Source organism: Lynx canadensis, chromosome D1, assembly GCF_007474595.2.
Source record: "Lynx canadensis isolate LIC74 chromosome D1, mLynCan4.pri.v2, whole genome shotgun sequence".
Classification (NCBI taxonomy): domain Eukaryota; kingdom Metazoa; phylum Chordata; class Mammalia; order Carnivora; family Felidae; genus Lynx; species Lynx canadensis.
In genome coordinates, this window is record NC_044312.2 from 23,121,367 (window position 1) to 23,134,615 (window position 13,249).

Below are 13,249 nucleotides of genomic sequence, written 5' to 3' on the forward strand. Positions count from 1 at the left end.
ACCAGGGGGAAAGAGATGAGGTGACCGTGAGTGGAAGCAACAAGGTGAGGGCCCAGAGAGGTGAGCAGGATGCAGGCAGGTCTCCTCCAGGACACAGGGAAAATTCCAGACTATCTGAGGAAGACTGGAAGCTTCTGAGGAAGTGGGTGATGACGTGGCTTGGTGTGCCCCATCCTTCTTTCTAGTCTTCAAGCTGCTGTGTGAGCCATGGAACGAACCCAGCTTGCAGGTCAGACCCCAGGATTTCCTCAAGATCCCAGCAAACAGAAGCCCCTGCTGCCCGCCCCTCCCCCATTTCTCCACGGCAGAGGGCTGGCAGAGGGCTGTCTCCCCACTGCCAGCAGGACGCTTTGGGTGTGGGGCCTCAAGTTGAAGACAGCCTTTGGGTGATGGAGGTGTCAGTCCATCCTGTGCTGGAGGGGCTCAGGGGAGGCAGCCCTCCTGGAAGGGGAGGTGAGGGGCTGGTCTGGAACCATTTATAGAGCAGCACCTTTTGTCCTTAGGTTGTTTATCTGGGTGGAGAGGGGGTGGGGACTATCAGGGGCTAAAGCCTCCCCCCCGCCAGCTCCCCAGCTTCGGGGGGCCAGGGAGAAGAGCGCCATGCACGCTGTGGTCTCTGTGAAGGGAAGGGTGTCCCAGGGCTAGGATGGACGGGGTGAGGCTCCAGGGGAAAGGGGAGGCTGGAGAGAGCAGGCAGCCGCCACCCAGAGGAGGGAAGGGCACTCACACAAAGGAAAGACAGACCTCAAGAGGCAGAGAGCCGGCAACAGAGGGGAAAGATCCAAGTCGAAACAGAAAGGAGAAGGTACTAAATAGAGGAAACAGCAGAGGGATGGACACATACAGAGGCTGAGAGAGAGAGACTGAAAGAGGAAGAGAGAAGGATAAAGAGAGACCCCGGCAGAAGGTACAACAGAGCAGAGAAACAGGTGATGGGCAGCCTGTCGTATCTCAGAGCCTGAACCTGTTAGGACAGTTCTTGACCTGGATCCTTGGGGTCAGGACAGAGGCGTGTGCCCTCCAATAGACACCTTCCTCTCCCTTTCTCCCACTGGAACCCTAGGGGCAGTTTCAAGCCTCCCCATAGTCTCTGTGAGATCCGTTGTGCGGACAAAGACTCCCCCGGGGCAGTCCGGCTGGGGCACTGGGTCTGTGAGCAGTCCACCCGAAGCCAGCCCTGGGCAGCAGGGGAGGCTGTTTGTGGGGTGTCAGGAACCCCCAGAAGGATCCTAAGTGCTGCCGATCAAAGAGACTCCTCAAGGCCCCTTCCAGGCCCACCTGGGACACAGCGGGGCTGAATGGAGACCTCGGACCCACGAAGAGCCATGTCCTTCAGTCACCAGCTGACAGCATCCAGGGGCCTCAGCCTTCCAGTCCCCCACAGCACTGGCCCACGGCAGCCCCTGCCCTACCCACCACACTAGGCTTCCCTGGCCTCTGACCCCTTGACTCCCCCATCTGCGGGTTAGAGTCCGGGCTCCTGAACCCAGCCCACCAGGCTGGAGCTTCCTCCCCAGCCCTGCCCCTTCCTGCCCCAGGCCCTGCCCTCCAGTTAGACCACACTACCTGCAGACCCAGCCGTAAACCTGCCCTCTTTCCTTCGGATGCCCTTCCCCACCCTCCACTGGGCGACCCCACTGCCCGGGCTGCACCTGCATTTGCTGGTGATCTCCTAACACCCCGGAAGCATCGCCCACAGTGTCTGGAATGGAGACCCAGGACAAGGCTGAGCATCGTGTGTGTGTCCACCCCTGCCCAGCAGAGCCCAGGCCCTGTAGGTGTCGGGGGGATGGATGTGGGGGAATGATTATAAGCCACAGCTCACCAGTCACCCCGGGAATTGGTTCCCACTTCATGTTTGGCTTTCCAGCTAGACTGCAACTCCCTTGGGTGCAGGGGCTGCGTCTCACTCTGCTTCTGCCCCTGTCCGACTTTAGACACTCGTGGACCAGAAGAGGAGTGGAAGCCACGCTGTGGCCCCGGGGGCCAGGCTGAATTCAGGGCATCACTCAGAGCTCACAGGCACCAGGAAGGTTCTAAGTTCACCTGGGGTTTCACCCCTTTCCGGGAAGTGCAAGGTCAGAGATGCTCCCTCTCCTTCCCAATACTCTGAACCCTGGCCCGGAGCCCCCCTCCAGGTTGACCTGGGGACAGGCCAGAGGAGAGGATAGAATTGGAGGCTGGTGATGAGGGCACTTGTCTATGGAAAATACTGAGGCAGTTAGAGGAGGCAGAGAGCCACTCACATGCACATTTCCTGCTGAGGTAGTGCCCACATTCCCCCAACACGCCAGCACGTCGAGAGAGAGAGACCGTCCACAGCTGCTGCCCAGGGAGGTGGCCCGTCTTGCCCTGCCCGTGGGCATAGTCACTTGGCCTGATGCCTTTGGAATGAGCTGGGCTGAGGCCCAGGGCTTACAACCTCGGTCCCCAAAACTTCCCCCACAGAAACCCAAGCCTGTTAAGGGCTCTGCTTGATGAGGGTGTCAGGCCGTAAGGCCCAGGAGGACTTGGGGACCGGCGAGGCCTGGCCTGAGGTACTTCTGCTCCTCTCTGCTTAGGGCTCAGCTCCCACAGAGGCTCAGACTCCTCCCAGGACAGGCCCGTGCGGGGCGGCTTTGGGGGTCACCCGGGTGCCCGCCCACGAGGACACCTCCCACCAGCTCACACACTTCCCAACTGGCCTCCAGCGTTTGACAGGCTGGTTGGCATCTGCACAGCAGAAAACAGAGAGGAGAGGACAGGGAGGGCAGACACCAGACCGATGCCAAGATGGTCGCTGTCACCAGCTTCACCTTGAAGCTCGTCCCTGTCCTCATCAGGACGAGCTCTCCGGTGGAGTTCAGTACCTGGCCCTGAGCAGGTGCCAGGCGGGGGTGGGGGAGAGACACAGTGTGCTGAGTCCAGGTGTGGGGACGCAGGACAGGGACAGAGCCCCCTGACAGGAAGCAGCCCGTGACCAGAGCTGGTCAGGTGCATACAAAGGTTGCTGTGTCCCCACCTGCCCTCCTCCCCCTGGCGGGCCCCGGGCCCTGCTCTTCCAGTCCTGTCTTTCCCAGGTGTCCTGAGCTGCCTGGCCTTGTCAGCAATTGCTGAGACAGGATACCAGCACTGACAGCTCTTGTCACAGGCCCCCCAGGCCTTATCCATGCCGCAGAGGCGAGGACAGCTTAATTCCCTGACCCAGACACAGGGCGCTTGCCAATAAGTATGGGGCCACTGCTGACCCCCGCCCCTCCCTCCCCAAAAGTGGGCGCAGGGACAATGCTTCTGGTGTCCCTCATGCCCCAGGCCCCCCCCCGCCCCTGCTCTCCCTCCTCCCCTGCCTCCTTTTACCCTCCCTCTGCACCAAATAGGCACTGGTGTCAGCTAAATGGCCCAGGGATGATTGATGCTGGGCGCTGGGCTCCGTTCGACGGGGAGGAAAGAAAGCTTTGACATAGCAACCTCAACCCTCCCCTCACCCTGATTTTGGGACAGGGAAAGGATGTGGGGGTTCCCGTAGCCCTGGTGTGCGGGGCTTCTGACCCTCGAGTCGGGAACCAAAGAACCCTGGCTTCACGTGAGCACTTCGAACCACCCTACAATCCTCAAGGAGCCCAGACCCTTCAGAGGCTGCGGGAACTGTGTTCTCCTGCACGCCTGCACCCTTCCAGCCTGGGGACTGCCGGGCTACCTGCCGCATCCTTCCCTCCCTGTGTTCTGGTCTCCAGCTCCGTCTTTGGTGGACAACCCCATCTGGGGGACACCATCAGTGCACCCTGTTTCAGGGTGATCTCCCGAGCTGCTCCAGAGGCTCCTCACATTGGCTCCTGGGGTTCTGACCGCTCAGTTCCCAAATCAAGGCCTCCACACGTCCAGCTTGGACGGCCAATCTCTGTCTGCAGCGGGGAGGACACGTCTCCCTTTCTCTTCCTACTTCTCCCCAAAACGTAGTAAGAATAGCATAGTTGGGGCTGTTTTCACCTCCTGGAGACTCTAGGAAAACATACTAGTGGTCCAAAGAGTCTAACATGACACCCGCCTCCTTTCTAGAAACATCGTTGAGAATCCAAGGCTGCATCTGAAGTCGGGCAGCAATGATGGGTAAGAAGGTGGGTTCAAATCCCAGCCCCTCGCTTCCGGGCCTCAGGCAAGCTGCTTCACTTGATTTCCTGGTCTGTCAATTACCTACTTTGGGGAACTATTCTGAGGCTTTAATAAGATCTCACAGATAAAGTAGACGGCAGGGTGGCCGCTGCACTCTAAGTGCTCAGCGAAAGGGAGTGGCCGTTGCTCTAACTGTAATGGCTGGTATGATCACTCACCACCCAGGACGGTGGCAGTTGCCACTGGGGCTCCGGGAGGCTCTTTTTCCAATGACAGACAAGACTCCTCAATGGCGTCCAAATATTGAGTTACTACTCTGCCCTCTCTGAGACACAGAACATTCTCAGGCAGAGACTGTGTGGGGCAAGGGGACGAGGGTGATACTTCTCCCAAATCCATAATCTCGGCATAATCAGACTCAGGGTCCTGCAACCAGAGGGGTGTCAGAGATTGTCTTAGTTAGAGACGGAGATCGTAGGCTTTGTCTCCTCCTGCCCATTTTACAGGTGAGGACACTGAGGCCCAGAGGAAATGGGACACACCCAGCTCATGTTGCAAGCCTTGCTCTCTCCTCGGGGCTGTGTCCATCCCATTGGGGACCTGGGAAGGGACTGCTCTGGTGATGTCTAGGACACCTGGTCATGGGGGGGAGATGCAGACTGAACGCAAGGGCTCCGAAGTTAGGCTTGGGTCAAAACCCAGCTCTGCTGTGGAAGCAGATGTGACCTCGGGGAGTCCACTGACCGCTCTGGGCTTCATGGTCCTTGTCTATAAAAGAGAAATGAAAATTCAGGAGAACAGTATATTCCTCACAAGGTTATCATTGGGGGCTTTAAGTAACCTCAGGTAAGTAAGAGGTTCTGGGTGGGCAATGAACATCGAATATTGCAATTACTGTTACAGTCAGGTTTCTGGAACTCCCTGTAGGAGAAAGGGAAGAAGGATAAACCTTGGGTTTGATCGTGGGCCCTCTGTCTTGCTTTCTGTCCCTCTTTGGCTTTTCTTTCCTAGGCTGGAGAAGTAAGGGGATAGGGGAAATCTGATTTATAACTCCAGGAAAAAAAAAGAAAAACAAAAACAAAACAAAACACGGGGAAACTTCTGGAAAATTCTGTAACTTTAGACAGGAAAAAGGCCAGACTCCAGGGCTGGGCCAGGATGAGCTGGCAGCTTTTCAGGCCTGCCTGGAGGAGGCCCTGGTGTGTGTGTGTGTGTGTGTGTGTGTGTGTGTGTGTGTTACTCAGAGAACTTTGGGGAGCTCAGAGGGGGCAGTGGGCCTCTCCTCCCTGTCCATCCTTCCGTCTTCCTCCTCCTCCCTCCCTCCTGCTCTTGACCTCACTCTCCCCCACCAGGGAGGTAGGAACCCTCAGGAGTTGGTGAGTTATCTGCAGTGCCAGCGTGGGGGACCAGGATAGGCAGCACCTGTTGGGAATATACTTACGGTGGAGCCAGTGACCTCTGAGGCCCCTCCCAGCACTGGACTCATGGCACCCAAGGGAAATACTCTTCCCTGACTTTCCTGCCTGAGGTAATTACCACAGGCTCCGTAGAGTCAACTACAGACCGAGTAGGTGGGTTTAGCCCCCATCCTAGGCACCCCCACAGTCCCTCCTCGCACCCCCCCCCCAAAGTGGGCATGTGAGCAGGCCCAGGACACCATGAAAGGCGGGACAAGGAGCTACATGCAGAACACGGGTTTGGGACAAGGAGCCCAGAGCAGCCCAGAGGCTTGGGCAGAGACCTGGCCCCAGACAAGGGAGAGATGAAAGGGGCGACAAGACAAGCTGGCGTCTTCCCGGGGGAAGGCTGAGATGGGAGAGGAGATTGTCTCCGGCAGGCCCTCCCCGGGGCCCTCACCTCCTGCTCCCTGCCTGACCTCGTGGCTCACATCAAAGAGGGGACCTCTTCCCCTTGCTCTGCTCCCTGAATGGGTCCAGACCATGCTGCCTGGGTCCTTGGAGCTGCTGACAGACAGGCGGTAATCGCTCCCAGAGCGCTGAAGGAAGGCTTGGTGCGCACGGGCCTCTGCAGTCAGAACTGGCCTTCATTGGCTCCCTGCAAGGGAAGGCTGCCATGTCCGCTGTCCCGCTGCCCACCGCCCCCCTTGCCACCCTCGAAGCTCTCCTAGGACAGTCTGTGCTGGGAAAAGGGGTGCACAGTCAGCCTTGACACCCAAAGATGCAGGCGGAAGGCACAGGAGGGGCAAGGGGTCTGGGGCTCCTACATCAGTGTCAGGAAGGCAGTGGAGGAAGAAGGGGTGAGGCTTGGCTCTGAAGGAGCTTATCACTCAGGAGGAATGGGGAGGGGAGACCAGCAGTAGAAGTCACTCACACTTCTGATGTGCCCAAAGTCCATTATTGTCCCAGAGGCTGCCAGACTTGTTACCCTGATTTTTCCTCCATTATTTGTTTATTGTCTTTAAGTTTATTTATTTTGAGAGAACAAGTGCAAGCAGGGGAGGGGCAGACAGAGAGTCCCAAGCAGGCTCCACGCCATCAGCATGGAGCCCCGTATGGGGCTCGAACCCACGAACCGTGAGATCGTGACCTGAGCCGAAATCCAGAGTCGGACACTTAACTGAGTCACCCCGGCACCCCTTCCCTCCATTATTTATTAAATAGTATGACATCAGCCTGTTTTTATTAGTCAGAATCATACATAACCATCAATCAATGCTTCTGATCAACAAAGAGATTGCAGCGTTTTCCTACAATTGAGCCAAAATAAAATCAACAAAGACCTAAGAACTCTTGTCGTTTTAGCTAAGCGGTGCGACCACGTGGTGGGTAACTGTATTTCCAGTAGACGTTTTGGTAGTTGAGAACAACTTGACTATGCATTCTACATTTCTGTAATGAACCTGTCGTGCTTTTCTGAGTGTTTATGAATCAAATTCTATTTCAAATTCACCAAGGGAGCCCAAACCACATCCTCCCCCACTGTCTCTCTCCACCAGAGAGCAGAAAACTCCAGATTTTCTACAAAAAAAAAAAAAAAAAAAAAAAAAAAAAAAAAAAAATTAGGGGACTGAGATTTACAAGCCTGGGGTAACCAAAGTCAGGGTTATCATAAGGTTAAAGAAAGACAGCAAAAGACTTCTGGAGGATACTTGATCCTTGATGAAAACCTGTTCCCCCTTTTTAGAGCTCAGCCGGAGAGGAATAAAATCTTGGCGACTGCTGCCATCTGGTGGCCTAACCAGAAACTGCAATTATTTTTCTCTTTTCATTTAGTACTGTACTAAAACTAAATTGTAACCTGTGAGATTATCTAGATTCCACCAAGGACGACTTTCAGAAATGGAAATTTACCACAACAGTTCTATGGGGGAAAGAATAATTTTTCTTTTTTTTTTTTAATTTGAGAGAGAGAGAGCGTGCGCATGTGGGAGAGGGGCAGAGGGGGAGAGAATCTCAAGCAGGCTCCACACTCAGCATGGAGTCCGATGCGGGGCTCGATCCCATGACCCTGGGATCATGACCTGAGCTGAAATCAAGAGTTGGATGCTCAACCAACTGAGCCACCCAGGTGCCCCAAGAATAATCTTTTCAACAAATGGTGCTGGGGACAACTGGCTGCCCCCACGCAAAGCTGGACACCTTCCTTAGATCATATACAAAAATTAACTTAAAATGGATCAGACCTAAATGCAAGAGTTAAACTAGAGAACTACTAGAAGAAAATATAGGAGGAAATTTCCCTGATTTGGGGCTAGACAATGTTTTATTATATATAAAACGCCAGCAGCACACCCAACAAAAGGAAAAATGAATTGTACTATATCAGAAAGACTTCTGTGATCTAGGTGATGTAATCAAGAAAGTGAAAGGACAACAGGAGGCAAGAAGACACTTGCAAATCATAAGTCTGATCAGGGACTGGTACCAGAATAAAGAACTCTTGCAACTTCGTAAGAAAGGACAAATAACCTAATTTATTTTTATAAGGAGGCTCCATGCACAGCAGAGAGCCCAATGTGGGACTTGACCTCACAACCCTGAGATCAAGACCTGAGCTGAGATCAAGAGTTGGATGCTTAACCAACTGAGCCACTCAGGTGCCCCAAATAACCCAATTTTAAAATGGGCAAGATGTTTGAAGATATTTCTCCCAACAAAATGTATAAATGGCTAGTAAACACACAAAAAGATGCTCAATATCATTAACCATCAGTGAAATGCAAATCAAAACCACAATGATAACGCCAACATATGGAAACAACCTAAGTGTCTATCGATGGATGAACGGATACAGAAAATGTAGTATATATACACAGTGAAATAATGCCCTGACATTAAAAAAGGGGAAAATCTTGCCATCTGCAACAATATGGAAGGACCTTCAGGGTATTATACTAAGTAAATGAGTCACACAGAGAAAGACAAACACTGTATGACCCCGCTTACATGTGGAGTCTAAAACAAAACAAAGAGCTCATAGATAGAATAGATTGGTGGTTGCCAGGGGCCAGGGCCGGGGGGGGGGGGTGTGTGGGGGGGTGAGTGAAATAGGTGAACAGGGTCAGAAGGTAGAAATCTGCAGTAATGAAATAAATCCTGGGGATGTCATGGACAGCATGGTGACCATTGTTAATAATAACTGTATTGCATAGTTGAAAGTTATGAAGAGGGGCGTCTGGGTGGCTCACTCAGTTAAGTGTCCAACTTCAGCTCAGGTCGTGATCTCACGGTCTGTGAGTTCAAGCCCCACGTTGGGCTCTGCACTGACAGCTCAGATCCTGGAGCCTGCTTTAGATTCTGTGTCTCCCTGTCTCTCTCTCTCCCCCAAATAAATAAATAAACATTTTTAAAAAAGAAGAAAGTTTCAAAGAGCGTAGATCTTAAAAGTTCTCACCACGAGAAAAACATGTATTATTATGTATGGTGATACATTTTGCCATACACAGAAAAATCGGATCGTTATGTCATACACTTGAAACTCGTATGTTATACGTCAGTTGTACTTCAATTAAAACACAACACAGGAAATCACTTCACATCTACTGGGATGGTGATAATCAGAAAGACAGGTAATAACAAACGTTGGTGAGAAGCTGGAACCCTCATCCATTGTTGCTGGGAGTGTAAAATAGTGTCAACCCCTTTGGAGTACTGTCTTGGCAATTTTGCAAGTATTAAGCAGTGTTACCACGTGACCCAACAATTCCACTCCTAGATCCCTAGGAGTACCCAAGAGAAATGAGAACATACATCCACGTAAAAACTTATAAATGAATGTTCCATAAGAGCCCAAAAGTGGAAAAAGCATCAACTGATAAACGGATAAGCAAGAATTGGCAAACTTACATCATGGAATGCTATTCAGCGATAAAAAGAAATGAAACGCTGATATATGTTACAACATGGATGAGCCTTGGGAACATTACGTTGAGTGGAAGAAGCTAGGCACAAAACGCCATACATGACATGATTTTATTTATAGGGAGTATGCAAACTAGGCAAATCTCTAGAGACAGAAAATAGATGAATCGGTGGTGTCGCTGGGTGTGCGTGGGAATGAAGAGTGCCAAATGGGTGTAAGGTTTCTTTTTTAAGAGTGAAAATATTCTAAAATTAGGTTAGATGGTGATCCAATTCTGGGAACATAAAACTATTGAGTTAAATGGGTGAATTTTATTGTATTGTGAAGTTTATCTCAAAAAAGAGGTTTTCCACATGGCAAATTTAATCCGTTTCAACCTAACCTATTACATTAATTGGGCTCTTATAATATGTCAGGAACTATTCTGGAAACGTACTATAAATTCATTTAATCCTTAAGACATCTAATAAAGGTACTATTATTTGACCCATTTTGCAGGTGAGTGAACTGAGGCTCAGAGAAGTTAAATAAATTACCTACTGTCATAGCAAATAAATAGCAGAGCCAGCATTTTAACCCAAAGACCATCTGGCTTCAGAGCCTGAGGACTAACTTCCCCCCACCCTCCAGTGCTACAGCTGCCTCTGTTCACTAGTCGCTTTTGGAGGGTTTACAAGTATAGGGCTTGGAGGCCAGAGACACAAATTTGAAGGACTTGGTGACTGCCCACAAGACGGTCGCATCTGGGAGGAGGCAGACAGAATTACAGGCAATGATTAAGATGCTCTGTAGTAAGTGTTCAATGACATGCTCATGGTGCTTTGGGAACACAGGGTAATGACCATCTTCCGGATCTCCTTCTGCACATGCGTGAAAGACATGGACTTGGGAGGGCTACCCCCAAACCTGTTCCCTCCCTATTTATTGCTAACTCACCTCATCTCCTTGGTTGCTCAAACAGACTCCCTGGGAGTCTAGACTCAACCTCTACCCCATATTCAATCATTTCTACTCATTGGTCTTCTGGGCTGCATTTTAAACCTGTCTAGTCCACCCCAGGGCCTCGCCCTGGTGCAGGCAACTGTCGCATCTCACCTGGACTGTTGCATGGGCCCTTTACCAGTCTCCCTACTCCTCTGCTTATCTTCCCCCCAAATATTCTGCACACACCAACTGACGAGTCCCATAGGGTGATCAACAGGCAAATAGCCCTGCAGGTGTGAGAGTGGGAATCAGTCTGGGGTGGGGGGTGGGGTGGATCTTAAAGAGAGCTGATATGAATAGTGCGGGGCTTCTGATGTGTCGACACGTCTAGGGTGGAGTGTTTGTGTGTGTGGACGTACCGATGGGAGCTAGAAGGCATGGGTTACTTGTGCATTTAGGACATGTTTGGGTACAAGTCGCTGTGACTGCATCTACACAGCAAGTGAAAAAGCCCATGAAAGAAGGGCTTTGCCCTGTGTGATCAGCCCCCATTAAAATCCATTTTCACCTCTGGACTGTAGCAGGTGGCAGTGTGCTAAGTGGGATGCAAGGAAGTGAACAGAAATATCTCAAGGTCACTTGCCTAAAGGACCCTAAGGGTGCAGCAGATGGAGGCATCTACATAGACAGGCCACCAAGACTGTCACTCACTAAGGGACAGAAAGGTGAAGGGATCTGGAGGGAGCTGGGGTGGAGGGGGAAACTGAATGTTGGAAGGAATTTGCCTGGCCTTTGTCCTTGGCTCCTTCCTGGGAGGGACCCTCTAAATCCACACAGAGTTCCCCAAGTGATAGGAGTGGCTTTGTTATTTGGGATGGGCCCTGATAGTATGTGCTAATAAGTGACCCCGTGGAGCTTCCAGAATGGGGCTGGCCTTGTGAAAAGCTTAACCTTGTGACTGGAGGGTTGGGGCTTTGAGACGGAGAAAAGAGCTAGATTGAGTTCAGTCATCTGGCCACTGCTCTAATCAGTCCTGCTGAAGAGCTGAGCCCCAATGAACACTCAACATGGTTCCTTAAGTGACCTTCCTGGCTGAGAACACACATCCATGTGCCAAGAGGGTGCCGTGTCCTGATTCCTCAGGGAGGGGACATGGTAGCTTTAAGTTCAGAACCTTCCCAGACCTCGCCCTTTCCTCCTTCTGGCTGTCCCGACTTGTATCCTTTTATTGCTACTAATAAAGCAGTAAGTATAGCACTTTCCTGAGTTCTGGGAGTTGTTCCAGTGAATTATTGAGCCTGAGAAGGGAACGGGAACCTCTGAATTTGTGGCTGCTAGGCAACGGGGTTCAGGACATGCTACCCCAAAACAGGTCCCCTGGCACACTGAATATTTTAAGCTGAAGAAGCTTGAGAAAATGGCAGAACCAGGAGGGTCGCTTTGACCTCTCACCCCTCATTCACATGAGGTCATGCCCTCATTTGGGAGGTGCCCTCTCTATACCCAAGGAAAGGAGAATCTCCTTTGTCCAAAGACAGAGAGACGCCAAGAATTCTAACATGCTTTGCTAGGTTTTCCCTCGGTTTACGATGACCTCACATTTCTTCACCTACCATATTCCATGACCATCCATCCACTCCTCATCACACCCAGCATAAAAATACACAAGTCTGGGGACACCTGGGTGACTCAGCTGGTTAAGCAACTGACTCTTGATTTCAGCTCAGGTCATGATCTCACAGTTGGTGAGTTCGAGCCCGGCATCTGGCTCTGTGCTGGTGGTGCGCAGCCTGCTTGGATTCTTTCTCCTCTCTCTCTCTCTGCCCCTTCCCTGATCGCTCACTCTCTCTCTCTCTCCCTCTAAATAAACAAACATACATTAAAAAAATACCACCACAAGTCTCATTTTTTGGATCTTCATTTCCTTATGAAGACCCCCATGCTGTGTAAAACTCATTATCACATAAACTTGTTATGTTTTTCTCCAGTTGTATCTGTCGGTTTAATTTTTTAGATCCAGCCAAGGACCTAGGAGGGTTTGAAAGAGGACTTCAGCTGCCTCCATTTTGATCTCAGTCTGTACTTCCTAACTGCTTAAGTTCCTTCTAGCTTCTCTCTTAACTCAGGCCAAAGATCCCAAGGGCAACGCATCCCGTGATGGGAACTGAAACTACCCCCTGAAGCAGTAACAGCTGTCCTGACACCAGCAAGACCCCACGTGATCAACTCCAAGACAATGATGGACCTGACCTCTACTGCCCACCTGCATGTACCCACCAACCTTTGCCCCACATTTTCCTTCTATCAACCTGGGAGTATTTTTGGCACCTTGGAGATGGTCTTGGAGACGCTGGTCTGTGGTCTTCCTGGCGTTGGCCTCGCTGAAATAAATTCGTCCTGTTTCACCTCCACCTTGCCTTTGGGCCGGACCTGGTCTGTTTGGGACCCTTCCAGCCGTGAGCTCGTTTCCCTTGAGCCCGTTAGAGGCTGACCAAAACTTATCCCTCCCTTACGTTGGTCAGAAGGGTGGGGGATTGTCTGGGATTCCAAGCCTGCAGCTGGTGTCTGGAGAGGAGTCTAGGGTGGGGGGGTCACTGCACTTAACTTGTGGAGACTGGCCTCCTCACCCTGGGTAGTCAGTATCAGAGTTACACTGCACCAAGCCAGCACTTTCCACCCCACTGAGGAAAAGGAGTCTGCGTCCCTAAGGCATGCTTTGCGGCAGCAGATAAAAGGTTGTGTCTTTGTATACCCTAGCAGGCACTCTGGCTAAAAAGGAGCCCCGAGAGCCCAGGGCAACAGATGGGGCAAACATAAGAACATGTTTCGTGATGTCCCTGTCCTAGTTGGAACCACCCTACCCTCTCTGACTTTAGGGAAACTTAGGGACCTGGGGATGGTCTCGACACTCCCG